Genomic DNA, 24,247 nt, shown 5'->3' on the forward strand with positions numbered 1-24,247 from the left:
ATGGTACGTTCTCTCTCACGTGAATCCAAAAGGTGCAATCAAGCCTTGGGAATCCTTGCGATCGCAAAATTATATTTTGGCCGTTTAGTTGTTGCTCTTATCCAGAGTGACTGACAATGAGGTCAACAGTGGGAGAAGCTTCAATTCCTAGATCACCAACATTACAAGCAATCAACAGTAAGGAGGTCAAGGGTCAGAGCCACATCATCCTGAGGATATTCTTGTGACTCTAGAATGATCATGTAAGAGAGGAAATAAATAAGAAAAATTAAGAGCTAAGGGTTAGAAGGTAGAAGGGTTTTTGGGTAGAAATGGTGGATCTGCACAGCATGCAGTGGTAAAGTCCTTAAATCCTTTACTGAAGTAATAGTAGCAAGACCATAATGGAAAAATACTTACATTATAAGTAAAAGTTCTGCATTCAAGAGTTTACTAGTATTAGCAGTAAAATGTACTGAAGTATGAAAAGTAAAAGTCCTCATTCTTTCAGAGAGTTAAATTATTGAAGCATTAACCTGTCAGAAGTGTTTTAATGTTGTCGGTCTAACTGCTCCATATACTGTTCGTATGTTTTGCGTGTAAAACCTTATTCTGCAAAGTAACTAGTAACCCCAGCCAGCAGATAAATGTAGTGGAGGAAAAAGAACAAGATTTCCCTCTGAGATGTAGAGGAGGAAAAGTAGAAAGTCTCACAGAATGGAAATACTCAAGTAAAGCGGCAGAACCTCAACACTGCACTGAAGTACAGTATTAGAGTAAATGTAGTTTCCACCTCTGACAGCGTGTGATAGCACAGCCGAGTGGAGCCGACAAATTTTCATACAGCCTACCTTAAATTCCTGGCCACCGAAGCTGCTTTGCATGTTGCTGCAGGACTACTGTCAGTCTACTGTCAAGTCACACTGACTTCTCTAACAGCTGTCAAATTGCCAGTTCGACACTCTCCCAGCATTCCTTTCAAATCCCACCTGAATTCACCGAGTCTCAACAAAGGTTAGGGATAGGCCGGCGGTTGCCGTGACACAGCCTTGGCCCGTCGGGATCAAAGGTCACCGAGGACAAAGTGCAGAACCGTGCTTTTTTCCCCAACAGGTCACGGTTCATAGCGGTGTTGTCTCTGCACATGTCACAAACTACTGCCTTTCAGTCCTGCTCTCTGCCTTTGTCCCGGGACAGAGAGGCGGAGGGGCTGGAGGCTGCAGTTAACAAAAGGGCCGACATGTGGCTGACAGTGTGCTTATCTACCTGAACAGAGACGCAGCAAAGCTCTTGAGCAATCGCTCTGCTGGAAACCCATCAACGCTTTTATTGGGAATTTCTCCGATATCTCCCACTCAGCTCTACTGCTACTACTACTGCTACTGCTCGACTGCTTCATTGGCTTCCAGTAAAACACAGAATTAATTTTAAAAAAGTAGTTAAAAGTAAGGGCTGGGCGATATGGACCAAAAATCATATCTCGGTATTTTTAGGCTGAATGGCGATACACGATATATATCTCGGTATTTTCTATGAAATGGGCTAAATGTTCAGCTGTAAGTCAAAGCCACATGTGAGATGTCACAATCACTTTTATTAAAACAAGACTGCGATCAAAATAAAATGCAAAGACAGGGTTTCCTCCCCTGTTTTAAAATATACAGCTGCACAATATATCAACATGTAAATGAAAAATTATATAAAATAATTTTAACCTAGTAGCTTGAAATAGGGCTGGGCGATATGGAGCAAAATCAAATATCACAATATGTTTGACCAAATACCTTGATATCGATTTCGCGACAATATTGTAGGGATGACTATTGGTGCTTTCACAAAATATTTACACAATGAGATTTTTGATAAATAATCATCAGTAATGTGGATATAATGACTAAGTGGGTAAAGGCAAATAATAGAAGAGCTAGAACAGTCTGGTAAGTTCAGAAAATGACACTTTACTGTAATGCAGCCTTTAAAACCAGGAAAAGACACTTATGCCATATCACCATATTACGATATCCAAAATCTAAGACGATATCTAGTCTCATATCACAATATCTATATAATATCGATATATTGCCCAACCCTACGTACAAGGCCTTGCATGGCCTGGCCCCTGCATATATAGCAGAGTTGTTGAGCCCCTGTTCTAGCGGTCGGCCGCTCCGATCATCTGATCAAAGCTTTTTATTTGTTCCCCGTTCCTGTTTTAAATCCAGAGGTGATCGTGCTTTTGCGGTTGTAGCTCCCAAACTTTGGAACCCTCTAAAATGTAGTGGAGTATAAGTACAAAGTAGCATAAAATGGAAATACTCATGTAAAGTACAAGTACCTCAAAATTGTACTTAAGCACAGTACTTGAGTAAATGTACTTAGTTACTTTCCACCACTGGTTATACCTGCACCACAGCCACATTCCCAGCCACAGTAATGTACTGGAACGCCCCTTCCAGTCCGGGCTTCTGGAATAAAATATCACTGTGACCATACGGCCTCATATGGGCGTCTAGCTGCTACATCAGTTTCCTGTAACCCCGCCCACACAGCGAGCCGCTGCGGTCGTCACGGTGACGGCCATCTGTTGCTACTGATAAAGCAGCTCGGCGACTAAAGGAAACCCTGCTCAGCAAGGGGTGGATCCGCCAAACTCACTCGCCAAAAATGTAGATTAGACTTCAAGTTCTTGTCCAACTTGGAAAGAATATGGTTTTAATAGGATAAAAACTTGGTAAGAGCATCATGAGTTTGATTTCTAGAATCAGTTTCTACTTCAATAAATTCAATCATTCCATACAAATTCAGAAAAACAGAATTTAAATTCAGTCGTCTGCTGGAACAAATCTCATCACTTTCAATCTAAGTCCTTTACACAAACACAAGATCTCAAGTCAAGACTTTAGAAACCTTTTCAAGTCATCAGAGTACAAGTCAGAGTCAAGTCTCAAGTCACCAGAACCCAAGTCAAGTTGTCTCTTCATGCATCAAGTCAAGTCTCAAGCAATTAAAACTGTTACCCCCTTTACACCTTGCATTAAAATGCGTTTTGGGTGATCGGATTGCAATCGGATAGTGCCTGACCACATGAAAGTACAGGTGTAAATGCACCCGAGACGCATTGAGGACGGATTGTGATCCGATCGGCCAAACCGCCTCCGGAGGTGGTCAGGGACGCATCGTGACCACACTGAACACAAGTGTAAATGCAATTGCGTTTTCAATCCACATACAACAACTACGTGGGCGGAAATACATAATTGCGCCGACTTTCGTCTTCGGCATTCCAGTTGTTGAAGACGGCTTCTTCCCCCGCCTCCAAAAGCAAGCATAAGTCCATACAATAGCGCGGCTTCACGGATGGGTATCATCTTTTTTTTTTCTCTTGGACCCGCACAAACGAGAGGAGGATGTGACGTTCGGTTGTTTGAGCTGGATCGGACCTCAGTGTGGACACTGGAGACACATATTAATACCAGGTGTAAATGTAATCAGGTTAAATCATATCTAGATACAATCTGGATACGAGACGCATTTTAATGCAAGGTGTAAAGGGGGCCTGTGAGTCCAAGTTATGTGACTCAAGTCCCCACCTCTGGGATGGGGTTTTGTTTCTGGATAATTCAACTCCAGTTTGATGTTTAGAGAATGTCATAACAACAGCAATTACTTATTTTTTATTGGTAAAACCCCTACAAAAAAGTCACATGTGAAAACCCACATGCATATTCAAAGCACATGTGTTTTTTGGAAATATGTTGGTTTTCATATATAAACATGTTCCCATTTTTCACCTGTGAGTTTTCTCTTTGCATGTGAAATTACGTTTTCACGTGTGAAACAAATATTTGTCATATGTAATAACAGGTGAAAACTAGGGTCGATCGATTATCGATATTCATCATTTTTCCAATTATTCGAATAGTTATTTTGTCTGATATAGATGCCGATAAAATAAAAAGGAGCTCCCTGCACTTTATTTTTCAAAATATAATGTTGAAATGTTCTGTTTTCTAGTATTTAATTACACATATGTTTAAAAGCATTTAAATGAAGGTTTGTGTTGGAGTTTGTTACTGTAAATTGTGACACAAAAATTTTAATTTTGACTACAAATGTATATTGGCCCCAAATATCGGTTATCAGGCCCTGAATAAACCATATCGGTCGACCCCTAGTGAAAACAGGTGAAATACAAATTCTACTGTTGCACTCACTGTAAGTCACTCTGGATGAGAGTTAAATGACTACACTGTAAATCTAACATGTTATATCCTTTGTGAACATTCCTAGTGGGAGCACATGATAAACAGCCACAGTGTGTTGTGGCATATCGTTCTGTGGGGAGGAGAACACACTCTGTTTACTGTACAGCTGTCAGCTTCACTATCTTTTTTTATTTGGCCTCAGCCCGCCCAAGGTTTCTTCCAAGTTTTCCTACTAAGGTTTCTCTTGGGAGTTTTTCCTTTTGTGAATTTAGGGTCTAAGGCCGGGGGTGCCGGGTAGGTTAGGCCAGTGATTCTCAACCTTTTTCATATCAAGGACCCCTAATTTAGTCCACATTAGAGCCACGGACCCCCCATTTGATGAGATTTTGTCTCGCGGACCCAAATCTGACGATATCTTTTATTGCTAGATATGATTTTGTCCAGAATCCCATGACTGCCTGTATTGTAGGCAGAGAGATAACACAGAAACTATGATCAAAACAGTCATTCTTCTACATTCTCTAATTGTGTTAACTTCTTGTAAATGAAATAATGGTGAAGTTTAACAATTCATCAATTTGCTGGGGACCCCCTGGAACCCCCTCAAGGACCCCTGGTGGTCCCCGGACCCCTCGTTGAGAACCACTGGGTTAGGCTATGTAGAATAGGTAGATTGTTTGTCTTGCTAGAATCTGCTCTTGCCTACCTTGTGTTTTTCGCTATGCTTGTCCTACATAATTTTGTTCACCATTGATTGTGTTTAGTTAGATCTAGCTGGACACATTCTCTGTAAAGTCCTCATGCTTGTGATAAAGGGCGATATAAACAAACTTGACTTGACTATCTGCAGCACACTGAGCTCTGTGCATCATGAACTATCTGGTCCAAAACAATCGATTCCTTACCACCGACTGCACAGATTAGGATTTCACTCTCTGTGCTTTATTCAGGACAGTGCAGTCGTCACTCATGTTGAACCCCAGATAGGCTGAGCTCTCTTCGTTCTTATTATCGCTATCTGTTTCTCCTCCCATGGAGATCCACATACTGTACGTGCCCTGACTGAATTAAGCTCACCTCGACCCGCTGATCCCCGATTCTGATCTTTGATAACATAAACTGCCCGATAGGGAGCCTAAGTCCCTCTCGTTCCGCTGTCCACCATGGGACCATATTTCGGAAAAAATATGTATGGTAGTCAACAGCGAGAGACAAATAATTGTTTGATCCCGTTTGAATTGTGCCATGAATTACACATATGATGTTTTGTCAGTTTAAAAGATAATTTTGCAAGTCAAGAAAGTGTCAGTTTGTGGTAAAACAGTAAAGTAACGTTTAGTTTAGTGTTTCAGGCTCAGTGAACTACATCTCTGTCTCACCGACACCAACATGAAGGAAACATAGGAAACACACAGCATGGCGTTAACGTTAGCCCCCACTGTACTGAAACTATCCTAAAGCAGTTTAAATCCGTTCTTCCTGTCTACCTTCCAGGTTGTGTATAATACTCCTGCTGTCTGAGAGGGACTGAGCTTCAGGCTCTGGGCAGCTTGTGGAGAGAGAAAGTTATGATGTCACTTAACACCACTTTTGGGTGTGAAGTCTTTCTAATTACGTATTTTCACAGTCTGATACTTCAACAGTTTTACCACAAACTGACACTTTCTTGCAAAATTATCTTTTAAATTGACAAAACATCATATGTGTAATTCATGGCACAATTCAAACAATTATTTGTCTCTCACCGTTGACTATCGTACATATTTTTTCTGAAATAAGGTCCCATGGTGGTCCACCGGAAGGGGAGGGACTTAGGCTCTCTATTGACCATTTGCAAAATAATGATTGACAGTTCCAGCAGACCCTCCGACAGCGCACTGAGAGTCCGGCTCAGAAGTAAAGTACGGCTCCTGTTGCAGCGGTTTGACTCTGACAAGAACATAACGCCGTAAAAAACCTGTTTCTGGAGAACCGCTGAGTCGGATTGTAGCGTCTACTGTAGCATCCATCTTTCAAAGTTTGTCAGACATAGCAACGGTAACTAAGAGGGGGCGGGAGTTAACAGAAACGTTGCAAGGGGTCAACCGTGTTTGGGTCAACAGCCAATCACAGTGAACGGCCAGTCGGCAAAGAAGAGAAGAGTAATGTGGCTTTATTTTGTCTTTGCACTTTATTTTGTAACTTCCTTTTTTTTCCAATTAAAAGAATCTAGTTTGAACTCGTCAAGTAACTCAGGAACTTCTACTCTGAGGACATTTCAAACGAGACACTTTTTACTTTAACTTCAGTAGATTTTTACAACCAGTACTTTAACTTCTACTTAAGTAAAATATCAGCAAAGTAACAGTACTTCTACTTGAGTAGGATAGTCTAGCACTCTTTCCACCACTGCAAGCAAGTCATCTCAGTGTAATCACGGCAGCAGCTGGAAAAGGTGGGGCTGATTTCCACTACTTTATATACTGCTGGGTAGCTTACAGTAATCTATAATAATACATCACAATTTATTAGTTGATTATATTTTGTATTAATAATCTGAATCTGCAAAATAACTAGTAACTTAAGTTATCAAATAAAGGTAGTGGAGTAAAAAGTACAATATTTCCCTCTGAAATGTAGTGGAGTAGAAGTATAAAGTAGCATAAAATGGTAATACTCAAGTAAAGTACAAGTACCTCAAAATTGTACTTAAGTACAGTATTCGAGTAAATCTACTTAGTTACTTTCCACCTCTGCTTATTTTCCAAAAAGCCACACTTACAGCCTACACAGTGTTGAAAATGATGAAAGGTCCAGTCAGGCTGTGGAGGTGAAGGAAGCTCTGCTCTGCCCTCTAGTGGTCAACAGGGTGAAACACACTGCAGCAGGTTCACTAACCCTCCTCCTCCTCCTCCTCCTCCCTCCCCCTCCTCCTCCTCCTCCTCCTCAACAAGCTGCCAGAGTGAGTCCACCTGCATCCACGAGTCCTGCTGAAGTGTCTTTGAGCAAGACCCTGAACCCCCATTAGAATTAGATGAATGTAATTGTAGGACTATTCCCAGACATCTAACCAAGGTTTGCACACGAGAGTGGGATTGGAAAATAAAAGTCCCAATAAATCATTTGTCAGTCCCTGTATACATGTTGGACAAACCTCATCTAACACTCACTTTAACAACAAAACACAACTCAGTGGGCAGGAAACTAACTTCAGAGCATCAGCTGAACGACTAAAATGTAAATTACCTTTTATTCCTATTTTTTAATACTTTTTTTTCGGCACACACTTTTATGTAAAGTTCCATCTGTTTTTAATTGTATCTCTGTTTGTGTGTTTTTAGCGGTACCTGTTTACCTCATATTACCTTTTATTCCTATTTTCTATTATATATATATTTTTTACATTTATTTTATTTTTCTATCATTCATTGTGGTAGCTTCACATCACTGCTTTTGGCTTTTATTGTATGTAAAGCACTTTGTAAACATTGTTTTTAGAAAAGTGCTATACAAATAAAGTTATTATTATTATTATTATTATTCTGTATTGCTGTCTGTCTTATTTTTACTTGTTTCTCTCGTTTTCTGTAAAGCACTTAAATAAATCCTGTTTTTAGAATGGTGTAATAATATTATTATGATGATCATTATTATTATTATTATTATTTAAACACCAGAAAGGGAAAATTTTGGCCTCTTCAAAATAAAGCGTTATGACTGCTGGAAATGTTCCTGAACATTCTGGAAACTGAGTGTAACTGAGCCAAAAGGAGGTAAGGTTGGACTTAAAGAAGCCCTATTATAGGAATACAAATGTTCCTATATTTATATACATATATGATTAAAGCTACTTAATGAATACATTGTTAAAATGTGATTATGTTTGAGTGTTTAAAGTGTCTGAGTGTCCGTTTCAGTCTAACTCCACGACACGCATCACAACTGGACTCGATCCTGATTGGCTCCCTCACTAAAGAATGACAGAAATCCGTCCAATCAGGGTCCAGTTTGAGCATTTCAACTGGAAAGCGTCCACTCAGCAGGTTTACCTCATTTGAATTAGAGGAGCTGCTGCTTTATCGGCCAATCAGGATGCAGGATTGTGGATTCAACTTTTCACGAAACTGCATTTGAGAATATTTGCAGAACATCATGAAGAACATTATTCTGATCCTGAGACAGAGGAGATTGGCAGATATGGCAGCTTTAAAATAAAATCCTTTCTCCCGTTTCTCCTCAGCTCTTACTTCATTCCCTTCCACTTCTCTATAGTAAATTATCATTTTAAGGCCACAGGAATATTTGTTGCATCTACTGTCGAGGTGCTGTGACCTCTGACCTCTGTTCTACTTACTTTTGGTTGCTTGTAATGTTGAACTGAAGCTTATTCTACTGTCACTACTTGTCACTCTGGATAAGAGTGTGAGCTAAAAGTCTAACATGTAAAACCTGAATCAGCGTTTCAGAGCGGCCTGCTGTCTGTCTCCACTAACCAGCAGAAACTTGGTTTTCAGGAATGTTGTTTTGGTTTTTTTTACCGACGCCCGAGTATTTTAGGAACTTTACAGACGGGGGTTTGGTTGGGTCTTAGCAGGCGACGAGGGCCCGAGAGACACGAAACTCACTCAGCGTAAGAATGTGCTCGTAAACTGTCGGTTGAATAAAAGGAAAAAGAAGAAAGCGTCAGTTGCAGTTATGTGGGGGGTTTTTCTCTCTCTCCTGGGGGGTCGGAGCGGATGTTTGTGCTTCAAAAGCAGATGGTCAGAAGTTTCCCTGCTGAGAGTCAGAGCCGGAAACGAGCTGTTTGTTGTCCAGCGGGCCTCTTATATCCCAAAACTCATCGTCCCATTTCACTCTGTCACCAGCTAACTAGAGTTTTAGAATAGAACTAGGGCTGGGCGATATGGACCAAAAATCATATCTCGGTATTTTTAGGCTGAATACACGATATATATCTCGGTATTTTCTACGAAGTGGGCTAAATGTTCAGTTGTAAGTCAAAGCCACATGTGAGATGTCACAAGCACTTTCATTAAAACAAGACTGTGATCAAAATAAAATGCAAAGACAGGGTTTCCTTCCCTGTTTTAGAACAGTCTGGTAAGTTCAGAAAATTACATCACTTTATTGTAATGCAGCCTTTAAAACCAGGAAAAGACAACACTTATGCCATATCACGATATTACGATATCCAAAATCTAAGACGATATCTAGTCTCATATCACGATATCGATATAATATTGATATATCGCCCAGCCCTAAATAGAACAGGACCTGTGAATGATGGCTGGTGACCTGCAGATGAACCAGTTACCTGATATTTGTCTGGTAGGAAGTTCCCACTCTAACAGTCAATTTGGGGTCAATTCATGAATGAACTCATCAACTGAAATTGGTGTTTTATGTGTTTTATATATTTATTTTCTTTCTCCCCCAGCTGTTGTAAACGTCTTTGAGTATCATGTAAAGCACTCACAAATAAAATGTATTATTATTATTTTATTAAATTCAACTGAGGAATTGGAATTTGAAAAAACCTACAGGAATTGGATCAGAATTGAAATTGAATTGGAATTTCAGGAAGTTTAATTTAATCAAATGAAATTCTGTGAAAACTTTTTTTTGTGTTTTTCTTCCCACATATCTGAGATTCCACATAGTGTTATATATGATCAATATGAATATCAAAAAATGTTAAAGCTTACTTTCAGGTGGTATTTGATGCAGAACATGTAATGGTAATCCATACATTCTGATTGAATGTGTTTGATTTGTTGGACTGTCTTTTATTTGATTCATAATGTTTTGATGTATAATGTTTAGCAAGTCGAGACAAACTCTCTTAGAAGTGGAATTTAATGGAATTCAGTTCTGTTTCCTTTGATAATCGATTAATCGGTTTGAGTAATTTTTTAAGAAAAATAAGTCAAAATTCTCTGATTCCAGCTTCTTAAATGTGAATATTTTCTGGTTTCTTTACTCCTCTATGACAGTAAACTGAATATCTTTGGGTTGTGGACAAAACAAGACATTTGAGGACGTCATCTTGGGCTTTGGGAAACACTGATCCACATTTTTCACCATTTTCTGACATTTTATAGACCAAACAACTAATCGATTAATCGAGAGAGTTTCCTTACAGCTGGGAGACTTTCACACTCACACTGCGGGAGCTGAACTGCAGTTGACCATGATGTATTCTCAGTTCAGTTCATGAACGGACCAAACCCTGCTAACAGCGTCCAATAAGAGAATATATTCACACAGCTGTGCAGAGAGAATTTCAACAGGCAGTTTCTGTAAGAGGGAACTGAGCTGCAGTCCAGACCAGACCAGTAGAGCATGAGCCGAGACGTCTCAGGATCCACTACTCATCCTGCCATCCATCCTCCACTGCTCATCCATTTACTTTTTCACATTAATTCAATTTCAGTCTGCACCTTCTTTACTATTACACTGCTATTCTTTACTATTACACTGCTATTCTTTACTATTACACTGCTATTCAGTCACTGCTATTCAGTCGCTAAATATTTTTAAAAGAAAGCTAAAAACTTATCTCTTCACTTTAGACTTTCCTGATCCAGGCTTGAAACTCTTTTTTGCACTTTGCTTCGCACCTATGCACTGCTGCACTTCTTTTAAAATGTTGTATTTTACTTGATTTTATGCATTCTATGTACTCTATTTTTTTTATTATTATTATTCAGTGGGTTTTATTTTCCCTCTTATGTTATGCATTCCTCATTTTTATCTTATTTTTACTATTATTATCAAGTGGGTTTTATTCTCCATCTTATTTTACATTAATTATGGCATTCTATCCCTGTTTTTATGCTCATTCTATGTCTATTGTCATGTGAAGATGCATTCTATGTATTCTATTCTCATCTTTATCTTATTTTCACTATTATTATCAAGTTTTATGTGAAGCACGTGTTGCATGTAATTTCTTTGTTGTAAAGCACTTTGAGCTGCATTTCTGGTATGAAAGGTGCTATACAAATAAAGCTCATTATTATTTATTATTATTATTATTATTCAGTCACTTATCCAAACTCCTGCCAGTGTATTCATTTTAAAATGTTTGTACTGGGCTTTTAGTTTTCAGGTTTTGTGTCTTGTATTCAATGTTTTGTGATTTCAGTATATTGAAGTACTCTGTATGTCTCATTACGTTTGTTGTATTATGGTAGTAACAGTTATCTTGTTGTAATTGGTAATTCTAATTTTATATACATGTTTAACTTTGACTGTTTTCTACTGATATTTTAATGGACCCCAGGAAGACTAGTCTGTGGCTTGTGCATCGACTAATGGGGATCAACAATAAACAATAAACAACAAATACACCGGACACACTGCCATGTTGGAATGGTGAAACTCCTCTTCTTCTCTGGTGGTTCACTGTACATGTTACTCTACGAAATGATGTGTTTTCAGCACAGTCTCAAACTCCACCACCACCCAGGACTGAGTGTGTGTCTGCTCAGGAGGCGGACATGTTTGTTTGTCTCTCTTCCAACATGGCGGCGTGAGTGAGTGAGTGACCGACCCTCGTAACCACCGGCAACCACTCCCCAAACATTCCATGACAAGCCTTTACTGGACAGAGGGATACGCCTCAGCCTAAATGACATTACTGCCTGATTTTCATACGCACACACACACACACACACACACACACACACCTGATATCGACATTTCACCTGAACTTTCACCTGACAAATAAACTTGACTCATATCTGGACAATCGTCTCCACTGACTCATATTACATGTTAGCTATTAAAAGGGAGAGCCAACTAAAATATGCAATATCGCATTTAAATGGGGTTTTTTTTAGTCACTGTTGGTGTACAAAAACAGGACTCACTCTCACTCTCTCTCTCTCTCTCTCTCTCTCTCTGTGGATGATGAACATAGAACTCCAGAGTGAGACTAAAGAAGAAAATTAACACTTTTAACTGGGTTGACTGTCATTTATTGGCTTAAAGTTGCAGTCAACCTGGTTAAAAATATTAATTTTCTTCATCCACAGTGACTTACAGTGAGTGCAACACAACAAGAAGCTTCAATTCCTACATCAGCATTACAAGCACTCAATGGTAAGGAGGTCAAAGGTCAGGGGGTCACAGCACCATGGCAACACTCCTGTGACCCTGCCGTGATCACGATGGAAGAGAGGAGTGCTGGGGAAAGGACATAAGGGAGAATAAAAGCTAAAAGGAGAGGTAGCGAGGATGGTCTTTACTTCAAAATAAGAGCGCATAGGGGTGAAGAGAGGAAGAAGAGGTGGCGAGGATCGAACCAGTGGTGTTGACAGAGGAAGATAACTGGCTCTCACGGTGATGTCATGATGGATGAGGGTTATTTAACAGAGTGTGTGGCAGTAAAACTCTGTGAATACTCTCTGTCTGTCTGTCTGTGGCCGGCAGGTTGGGATACCGCAGCTAACCAACTCTTTTCTATTCTAACAGGCTGATGGAAAAAAGGCAACAAAACAACTCAAAAAGAGAGTGGAAGTTAAATTTTGGAAACCCCCCTTATTGCTGTGGCTGGTGAATGAGATTTTGGTCTGTGGTGTGTGTGTGTGTATAAAGTGTGCAAATAGGTTATAGGTAGGGCTGGGCGATAGGAACCAAATGCATATCACAATAAGCAGAACTATTATAATTATTTTGATATTGATATGTGACAATATATATAATTACATGTTGCATAATCAAGCTGAGGCCCAAATGGTTTTCATACATTGTTAGGCTTCATTTTCAAATTCAATAAAAACAGCCGCTGTGTTACTGACTTTGAGTAGATATGAATAGGAGATTTTGCCAATAAGATAAGGCTAATGAAGATGTATTCACTTTATTTTCCCCTTACTGCCCATATGGAAAAAAATAAATTTCACATATATTTCAGAATGTGTATGGAAATTTGTTTCAAAATATAGAAAACTTGCCAAAAATGTATTTCTACATAGATAACGTTCATTCAACATACAGTATATTGAGTGGCCAAAATATATTTCTTTGGATATACCTGATACAGTCTGTGTTGTCAAGAGGAGAAATAAAATGTCTTTCCAGTGTCCAAAATAGGCCTACTGCATATTTTCAGTGAATGTCATCTACATACAAACATATTTTTTGTCCAATGTTGATCCATTATGAATCCTAGCTCTTAACCTTTTCTGAAGTACTGTATGGATGAAATGCTTTATTGCAGAATGGATGCAGTCTGTATTTATTGCACCTGATTCCTGCTGGACTGGTTGGACAGCCAGACAGACTGGATGCTGCTGTGTGTCTGAAACACTAACTTACATAACCTGCCGGCCGCTGAACACACAACAAACCGTCGACAGGAGCAGCGGCTCGTCTCCCTGACAGGAAGCGGTGGAAGAGCTTTGCTGACAGAGAAAGTTCGCTGTCGTGTCGCTTTGGCAGATAAAGCTTCTGGCGACAGTTTTCTATTATAGCAAGCTAGCTAGTGACCTCTAAACAGCAGCTGCTATTTTAGTGAACACGGCGCGTGCGCAGCACGGCGTGGAGTCCCGACAGTGTCAAGGTAGCCGGAATGCCGCATGTAACTTCCGGTTATAGTTTTCAAAATAAAAGCCCACCATATGTTTCAACTTTTTTTGGCTATTAGAGAACGCCGACATGAATGATAAACACTGCAAGCAACAGTAATAATAAAGTAATAAATAAATAAATACAATAAATTGTACTGAAATAACATATTAAATTTACAGTATATTACTGAAAATTAGCATTTGGTATACACAAATACATCAGGGGGAATATGTAAAACCTAAAAATACAATTCTTTTTTCCCAAAATGACCTTTTTCACAGCGTATGTTCATGAGCCATGAACATACGTTTTCGAGCGTCAAAGTTTTACGCTTTTATTTTGAAAGCAACATCGCCTTATTTCCGGTCTTCTCCTATCATTCTCTGTCTGTCTTGACGCAGCGGGCGCCAATCTACTCACCATCTCTATGATCCTGGTTTTCTTGCCCGCTCGCTTCTTCTTGGCCACGATGTACTGTGCGAGAACCACGCCGCCGAAGAGCGCGCAGACGCTCGCGCTGGCCGCGGCCCCGACCTTCACCACGGCCGTCCTGTCCATGACGGTCCGCTGTCCCGCTGCTTCACCGAACCGCCAGGCGGAGAGAGTCCTGCCTGCCTTCTGTCAACATGGTCCCTCCCTCGGTGTGAGAGCTCGCCGCCAAAGATCCTTTATGCACAAGAAGATGAATCTCTCAATAGTTGCACAAAACAAAAAAAGGGAAAAAAAACAAAAAAAAAACTTCTTCTTTTGTTTTGCAGCAGAATGAACGTGTTCAATACAAATCCGGTCTACAAAAGTGGACATTAAAGTCACTATAAGATAAAAATGACTTTTTCCACATTGTTCGCTAATTTTTCATGTCAGAATAGGTTACGCATATTTAACAATAAATTATAAACAAAATACAAACAGCATTTTCAGAGTGTCTTGCTTATTTTGATGTTGGGGACTGTTGTTGATGTTTTATCAGTTAAGACTTTTATTTACGCCTCCTGGTACACACCATTCAAGATACACTGCTTTCCAGGAAGTAAAAGTAATGTGATTTAGATAAATAAATAAAAATGTTGGCATTTATTGTTAAATGGTGTATACATTAGCTAACAAAGAGAAAAAGTCATTTTTTCATTTTATGGTGACTGCAATGCATGCTTTTGCAGACCGAAAAATGGGCTAGTTTTATACTACTGAGTGATTCATCCTCTTAGTAGACGATCTTTGGCGACAGCTCTCAACTTCTTCTCTCTGACGTCACGTGCTGGTCCCGCACGAGGGTGTGACATACTGCGTGATACATCCTAACTTTTAAAATATTTAGCTCACAACCTTCAATTAAAAGTGCAAACTTTTTTTTATTAAAGTTATGGTTATTATGTCTGCATAACAACACAGAAAACAAACCCCAACGAAACAGTTAATAAAAGCTAATAATAAAATTATTACCTGATTGCAAGTAAAAATGTCAAAGAAGAGATAATCAGAGATAATCAACATCAAGTCACCCTGGTTATTTTGAAAAAGTACTAGTAGTACTAGCAGTAGTAGTAGTATTCCTTTCCTCCTCTACATCATTTTTTTATTTCCTCCAATGCAGCCTCCTTTCCTTTCCTCCCCTACTTCCTTATTTCCACCACCAACTCATCCTCTCCTCCACTACCTCCTTTCCTTTCCTCCACTACCTCCTAGTTTCCTCCACTACCTCCTTATTTCCTCCACCAACCCTTCCTCTCCTCCACTGTCTCCTCATTTCCTTTCCTCTCCTCCACTACCTCCTCATTTTCCTCGTATTGATCTGTCATCTGCTTAGTCTTTTATCTCTCTTGATTGTGAAGCACGTTGTAACTTTATTTTGAGAAGTGCTGTATAACTGAAGGTTATTATATTATTTGTATTATTTGTTTTGGGAGTCAGATTAGGAGTGACTATGAGGCATCAGCAGTATCAGACTGTGGTGGTACTGGTCAGATCCCAGCTGTGTGTGTGTGGGAGGGTATGAACTGTGAAGCAGAGTACTCAGTCAGCTTTCCCCTGTATAAAGAAAAGGTTCAAAGCTTGGATGCCTTCTTGTCTTTTCCCTCAGAGTTTAAAAGGAGTGTCCTGTAATGATCCTGGTGGCTGATAGGTATGAAAAAGCATCACTTTCAACCACACAACTCACTATCAAGCCTGTTTTATATCCATTATATCAGTGGTTCTCAACGTGGGGGCCGGGGACCACCAGGGGTCCTTGAGGGGGTTCCAGGGGGTCCCCAGCAAATTGATGAATTGTTAAACTTCAGCAATATTTCATTTACCAGACGTTAACACAATTAGAGAATGTAGAAGAATGACTGTTCTGATCATAGTTTCACTGTTATCTCTCTACGTACAATACAGATAGTCATGGAATTCTGGACAAAATCGTATCTGTTGGGTTTGAGAGACACAATCTCATCAAATGGGGGTCCTTGGCCCAAATGTGGGCAAAATTAGGGGTCCTTGATATGAAAAAGGTTGAGAACCACTGCATTATATCCTGTTAATGACACAATTATTTAGAAAATCTCCATAAGGACACATTAGAAGAAGTGAAATTAGCTGCTGAGGCCATAACCTCTTGTGGAAAAAGTGTATTGACTGTATTTTTGTATTCTGGTCCATTGACTTCATGGAGTTGGGCGGTTTGGAGTCTTTTTGGAGGCGGACTCTAGTGGACATTAGAGGAACTGCTGCTGCTTCAAAACCCACCGGTGGTTTTGTCCGCTTGGTACAGATATACAGGAGTTACTACAGAGTGCATCAGTGAAGTGAGCTTTTGATTTGAATACAATATGCTTAAATCAATAGAGAAAGTCTGGTGTTGTAATCTGTCCAGTCAGATAAGTAACTGCAAATTTAGTCCAGAGCCAGAAGCAGACAGGGAGGATCGTCTCTGACCCTCCCACCCACTCACCTCCTATTCACTACACTATCATAGGAAAATGCTCATGCACCAAAACCAGTGAACACCTGACTGGTTAATGTCTACTCCCCTGAAGTGTCCCTCATCAATTAAACTCACTATGCTTTGTGATTTTGAATAAACAGCTACAACCGTGCAGCGCCAAAAGTCTCAGATCACACCGAACACTCGATGATACTGCCATTCTTTTCTGATTTTCCATACATCATCCTCACTGTAGTATGTACAATTTAATGTCTGTTTTCTTAATGTTACACATATGGCACCAAATCTACCAGTACTAGTCGCTGATATGTGTATCGACCTTGGTGAAAACTCACCCTAAAACACTTTAACTCCATTAAAAACTGCTATTTGTGATATACTTGGCTCAGTACTTGTCTCAGTCCATTTAGTAGCTTGTTGTATTTTTCTTCTTCATGGATAACCGGCCAATCGTAGATGAGGTGACGTCACCTCCAGATATTTCCAGCAGCTCCAGTGGAGTTTGATATGAGAAAATGTTTCAGGATGTAAAACCTCAGCGGTAAACGTCAGGTTTTGGTGTCAGTCCCTCAGAATCAAAGAGCGAGGGCTTCTTTCTAGAGCCGCCATTTTGCACTAAGAGCCGTTAAACAATCATACAGGGAGAGATCCATCGGAGAAGAGGAGAGAGACCAATTTCTCCACCCACAGACTCTCACTTTTTCTCATCTGGAAGAAGTCTTGCTGAGCTGGTGCTACCGTTATTGCTCTTTCCACCTACAGGTAAAACCCACAGTTGTTGAAAGGCATTCTGGGAAATGTGGGAAATCACTAACTGCAGTAGAAGGAGATGAGGCAGGCTGAGGGAAAGTGGGTATAAGAAGAAGGTAAATTACAGCACGTCATCAACAAATAACTCCTGGAATGTGTTGAACCTCAGATTGATGATATCTAAGAATGTAAGAGGATCTGAGGGGGAATTTTCCTTTAAAGTGATCAACTGCCAGTGAGGACGACCTGCAGTCTCACAGGAGGACATAACTCTTCAAACATCCCATAACAAGCCTCTATTGCATAATGAATAATGGACATTCAATGGCTTTGAAGAGATGTTGGAGTAAATAAATTCTCCCTCCTTCTAGTGCTCCAGGCAGTAAGAAACAAACACATGACCAGCTCTACCTTCACACACCAACTGCTAGATTGAGATATGAAAAAGCTCTGGCTGAACTGTGCAACTGACTTTGATATGGAGCCAAAACACTGCAAACAATTCCCACCTTGCAGGCATTTAATCTTGTATTAAGTAGAGTATTAAGATCTTTTCTTTAAAAAGTTTTCACTTGTTTTCCGATGTAAATTTATTTGTTTGAAGAATTTTATTGAATCAAGTGATATACTCTTGATAAGAGTCTTAATTCAAGATAGTGTCACTTGTTTCAACCAAAATCTTGCATGAAACGAATGAAAACATATTGGGACAGAAGTAAAAATGTTCTCCATGGATTGTTTCCCCTCATTTAAAAAATAAAACATTTAAGAACTGAGTTAATGATTAAAACACTTGTCAAGATGGATATTGTTATCTCATGTCCTGTAGAATTCTCATTTGAATACTAACAGAACACTGAAACATTTTTTATCTGAGCAGTATATCAGTATAGTTATTCAAATTAATTCTTAATTTCAATGCTGTTAACTTTCCTCTATACTTGACAAGAGAATGAGTCTGCTTTTGTTCAGTTTATCTTCATATAATAAACTCCATATCAATAGGCAGTTAACACAACGAAAATGTAAATGTCTTTTTCTTTTGTGACTGACTCCTCAGAGGGACATTTGTCTGTTCATCAGGGTTAACCACAGAGCAGCGCTCTCTGAAGCTGGTAGGAAGTCAGTGTCTTGCTCTAAGACACATCAGCAGTGGGGATTGAACCTGGGACCTTCCAGACATCCCAGTTGGACATGCACAGTGCCAGCTGAGTTTATTCTATAACCAATGTAGTAGAGGAACCTCAGGCTGCCCTGATGATGAAATGAAGTGAATATCAAGATAAAAGGGTCTTTGTATTGTATTGTGAGTAGAATTAAGCTCACCGAACAGACTGGTCCGAAGTCAGTCTGTTTATGTCTGTAGGTCTCACCTCATACAAATGAACTGTGTACTATGGTGAAGCAACAATTAGCCAACCTGCCCACATAGCTTCAGCTGCTAAAGTTAAATTAACTGGATGAACATAGGGAGCCGAAATGGAAAGGCAGGCTTAGTACTCTGTCTTCTGCAACTAAACAAAGCAATGGACAGTGTTGAGATTCTCCTCTCTCTCAGTACGCAGCTTACGCTTTTAGATGATTTGCACGTTTCTGTTATTTTAGGTGTAGAAACTTACAGAATAGACTTTGTAATGATGGATGACTGCAACATAGAATGAACCAACTAGCAGCTGATCCTCCTGAGTTGGCAGCAGACGGTCTCATGGCAGGTTTTCACCTGTTCAGATGCAGTTTCGGACTTCCTGAAACTCTTGAGTTCAGGCTCATGATAGGAACTAAAGAAATGTTTTCACTGTAGCTGTGAAGCTGCAGCTAGCTAGCTATCATAGCTTGATCCCTTTGCAGGAGATGGAACATTCAAACTAGCTAAAACCCTGCTGGGTGGTTCGGAAACTAATTTTGTCCATGTAAATAATGACAAATGACGTGTTGATGCTTCCTAGAACATGTCTCAAAATCAAAGTCATATGCTTTTTAGATTGCTGATATGAAATAGCCTACCCTCCCATACACTGAGATAAGGTAATTCAACCCTAGGTTTGACGGAAAAGACGTCAACTTTGGCTCCCTGTTCCCCAAAGGAATAAACTGTTAAAACTGGGGCCGCCGAAGCCCAGGGACATTTTGAAAGTAGACTCAGTCATGTCTCTGTTTTAGATTTTCTGTCACCCAAAGCGGAGACAGGTGTGCAGTGGGAATAGGGGCTCTGATTGGTCGATTGACAGCCAATCACGCTGCTGGACAACTCTGCCCCCAAATAGGACCTACAACACAGCCAATCACAATTGAGATTGGTCGATTCACCGGCAATGGTGATGCTAGACAACTTTGACCCCAAAAAAACCTACACAGAACCCAATGCTTAGCTAGAAGGGCTCTCGGAGAGCGCAGGCCTCCGCCAAGGTTCGTGCTATTATTGCTTGTTCGTGAGTTGGATCCGGATCCGCTCCAAAATTTTATGGGTTCTTCCTTGGCCCATGCTACACCCTTCCACGAAGTTTCATGAAAATTGGGCGAGTAGTTTTTCCGTAATCCTGCTAACAGACAAACAAACAGGCAAACAAACAAACGGCACCGAAAACATAACCTCCTTGGCGGTAAAAATGAGGATGAGAAGTTTCTCATGCCAGCTGCTAGTCCTTTTTATTCCAAAGCACAGGAAGTTCACACCTCGCACAAGAAACCTCTCATCCTCCCTTTTGTAACTTTGCATCTTGAACACCGTCTACCTCGTCAGACCTTCTGCCCGATGAAGGTCCTTGACCAAAACGTTGCCAGACAATACATTTATTTAATATGAGTGTTGACAGTATTCAGGAGTTTTTTGCTTCTCTTTGATTGTGCTCTTCCTACGAACCTCATCAAGGTAGTCACCTTTCAGATGTGCAGAAGATTTCAACGTTCATGTAATTTTGTGTCTGAAATGGTGTTTTTGTATGTAAATTCTTAAGATTTTCAGACAAGTACTTGAAAAGTTGTTCTTGCGGGCTTGACCAAAAGATTACCAGTTTGAATCCCTGAGTGGGCTGGGAGAATCTGCGCTGGGGGTATGAATGACTAACACTCCCCCTCCCTCAAAAACTACCCTCCAGGTGCCCTGGAGCAAGGCACTTGCATCGGTGAAGCTTCTCACTGAACAACGGTAGAAGACTGTGGTTGTACTGGGCAGCTTCCAGGTGTGAATAAGTGAATGTGTGTGTGAAACATTGTGTTGCTGACAAAGTGTGTTCAGTCAAATGAAGGTAAGTAGTTTACTGAACCGCCAATATGTAAATGCCAGAGATAATTATTGTTGTCCTCTATCTTCAGCAGTCAAATATGTGGTTGACAGCCATGAGAGACATGGGCTGGAGGGAGACTAGGGTCTATTGTTCTGAACTGTATATAAGGGGAATGTCTTCCCCCTTTGACTTTGACTTCGACCATCTCAGTGAAGAAGGTAAGTCTCTGAACTCTCTCATATTTCCTTCTACAAGGACTTCTCTAACAGCTTTCACTGCATACAGTAATATTACATGATAGGTGCTGGTTAAATGTATGAAAGGCATGCATCTCAGTTGGTACCACTGTACCTTTAACATTGAGTTAAAATTAGTCGTGCCAGCACTCACAACAAATCCATCTAGGTGATGCTGATGATGGCCAAATGCAGAAACGCGTTTGTCTCGTGCTGCAGCCGTGCTTTATCAATAAACCAGGATGGATTTGCTGTGAGTGCTGGTCCGACTTCTCTAATTTTGATGTTTATTAGACCCTGCACCCAACCTGAGGGACTTTATGTCAGGTTGTGCGCACGACTTCCAATTTCTTAACATTGAGTTACCTGAGTCATGAGCTTGAGTCATGAAATGATAAACATTTCATTATAATGACAGAAAGCTTGCTGCTTGCAATTTGGGGTCTTAAGTAATGAGTAGAGCATGACACTAACATCGCCAGGGTTAGGGGTTCAATTTCCACTGAGTCACCAATGTTAAACAAACATGTAATTTGTGACAAGCTGCAACTAGACTGGTGCATCTTACCTTATTGGAGCTGTTGTGACAAGAAGTAGCCTAAAGTCGACCTGTACTTCTTTAGATTATGCCGTCACTAATAAGGATGTTCATGAAAAGGCCTAATCAATGATCTGTTATTTAGGCCTGTTGTTGACTGTGTGCAACATCAATCAGTGTTATCAAACTAAAAGATTCATTTTGGTTTGGGAAGTAACTTTGTCCTTAGTATCTTGGTGGGAAAATGGTGTCTTTTAAATCGACCATGTCAAATAGCATCATTTAAACATTCTGTGTTTACTAGGTTCAAGAGTCAAACTCTGTCTTGCTGAACCCGGATCAGGCCTGAGACCCCCACATTAAAGTCTGCTGCCCTACCAACTGAGCTGAAGCACAGGTATTGTATCTCTGTATACCACAGCTGTACATGTTGCAGCTGTGCATAGAGGGACTTTTTGAAATTGGTACTTTGGTTAAACCCTTCCACCAAAATGCCACATTTTGTTAATTTTCATTCTTTGTTAGTTGGAGTACCTGAATAAGAACTGGGTTCTGTGTGTTGGTGCTGGCGGAGACTCTGGTGCATCTATGAGGATTTAAGCACAGATTTAGCCCCAGTGAGACACTAGATGGCATTGAGATTGGACGTGAGAGCATGTCAACTTTTCAGGAGCTGAGATAAACAGTCTTGTTTTTAAGCTTGATTCCAATGCATTTCTGGCACTCTACAATGAGTTTTGAGTTTTAAACCTAAGAGGTTGGAGAATTTCCTCAACCCACAGAGAACGGTGTAATCCTATTAATAATAGTAATAGTCATTCAAGTGAAGACATGAAAATCATTGAAATTTGAGGTTTTCATGTGTCAACAGCAATGTGCGTATTTATTGTTTCTCTATGCCACTCCAATAATGCATACCCTCCAGGCATCTAAAAAATGCTAGCACACTTCTTTATTTTTTAGAGTTAAGGTTGGGTTAATTGAGATGCACCTTTGAGTAAATGTGCAGTAGATTGATGAGACCCAAGTCTAATTTCCTAAAAAGGCACACACTTTCTATCAACCTCTCCTCAGCTCATTAGTGGTAGTAAATGATTTGTTAACTTGCCAATGTTTTCTTTCTGGACCGAACTCTTCCTCAAACTCAGACTCGTCTTTGGAATCCAGCATAAAACAATCCTCAAGTGGCTAAATTTAAAGGAATGCCTTGACATTTTAAGTTGATTTGGTTGTTGTTGTTTTTTCATGAGACACATTTTGCACTTTAGCATTCATCTGATGCTCTTATCAACAACACTTAACCATGAGTGACTTACCAGGCTTAGTGTCTTGCTCAAGGACACTTCAGCAGGACACAACTGACACTAATTACCTGATGCAGGGGTCAAACCTGTGACCTTTCAGTTTGAGGTCTCTCTAACTACTAGGCCACTCTAACACACTGTGGGGTAAAGCTGCAACATTTGCCGTTCAATTTACTTAAAATGGTAGCGTTCCTCATTGAAATGAATAGGTGCAGCTAGCTGCAAGCTAAGCACCCTGTTGTGAAATCAGATTAGCTGATGGTATTTCTATGATGCAATCTTTCAGAATGTCTCACATTATCCTTGATGTTACATGTTCTTCTCTGTTCATCATACCAGTTCTTCGCTGCAGGAAAAATGAGGAACCTGATGTTGGTGGTTGTGATTCTTCAGCTGGTGACTTTGTTTATAGGGGCTGATGGAGTAAGTTGCTTTCCCGTTAATTATTTAAATTTCATGATTTTATTGATGCCACTACTACTGATACTCCACTTTCTCCTACCACTACTACAGGTAATCACCTAGCAACCACCTATTAACACCCTAGCAACCACTAGTGATCACCTAGCAACCACCTTTTAACACCATGGCAACCACTACTAATTACCTAGCAACCACAAGTAATCAACTAGCATACACCTATTAACATCCTAGCAACCACCTAGTAACATCCTAGAAACCACTAATAATCACCTAGCAACAACCCAGTAACACTCTGAGAACCACTACTAACCCCTTAACAACAACCAGGATGTAGCTTTCTAGTTAACGTCATAATTTTGGTATTTTAAGACTGGTAAACAGTAAACAGCATTATGTTCAGTTTTAAGATATCCATGATGTTTCTTTTGGTCATACTACCCTAGGTTTGGGTTGTCTTAGGGACTCTACACCATCCAAAGAAGAAACACAATTTCACACAGTGTGATGGCGTGTCTGCTGTGCCCCTGACCTCTGAGCAATGATACACTGTCCTACAACTAGAACAAAGAAAATATGAAGTACTAAAACATAATGTATTTAAAAAAAGTGTTGACACTGTCACCTTAAAGTCTTTAGCATTGACTTCTACTGTCACTTTGTGGACAATGAAAATTACAGTGGTGGCTTATATGATATGACATGATTTTGTTTAATTATTATGTGATTAATTTTTTTTTTTATCATATTATATTTCATAATGTATTTAATATCATAACAATGTTGACCATATCTTTTTCAGTCATTCTGATTGTGGTTACCGTTTAGCAGTAAACGCAAGTTCAAGTTGGTAAAATGCATCTCTGATTTCTCCCATTCACAGTTCGAATTTGGAGATATGATTTCTATCAAGCAGTCATGGCCATGCAAGAATGGCAAAGAGTTTACCTTCAAGCACTATGCTATTTTTGTGGGCAACGAACCAATTGAGGGCAAACAACCTGGGCAAAACATATTTCACCAGCCAGGTATGTGCAGTTACAAACTGAAAAGGGAAGTAAGCAAACTTCCCTATTGGTCAAACTTACAATGAAAGCGACAGCAGAATAA

The 24,247-nt window shown here is 39.9% G+C and overlaps 1 long non-coding RNA gene across 1 annotated transcript; it reads left to right on the forward strand.

The window, feature by feature from the left end:
- The first annotated feature begins 21,715 nt into the window (after nucleotides 1-21,715).
- Nucleotides 21,716-24,161, forward strand: LOC139642198 (uncharacterized). The gene is made up of 3 exons (XR_011695037.1): nucleotides 21,716-21,810; nucleotides 23,057-23,140; nucleotides 24,021-24,161. It is a non-coding gene; the product is annotated as an uncharacterized lncRNA (long non-coding RNA).
- The last annotated feature ends 86 nt before the right edge of the window (nucleotides 24,162-24,247 follow it).

This window comes from Centroberyx affinis, unplaced genomic scaffold, assembly GCF_046629955.1.
Source record: "Centroberyx affinis isolate AG114_WGS23_722 - 3 ecotype Tasmania unplaced genomic scaffold, CSIRO-AGI_Caff_v1 ptg000005l_1, whole genome shotgun sequence".
Lineage (NCBI taxonomy): Eukaryota > Metazoa > Chordata > Actinopteri > Beryciformes > Berycidae > Centroberyx > Centroberyx affinis.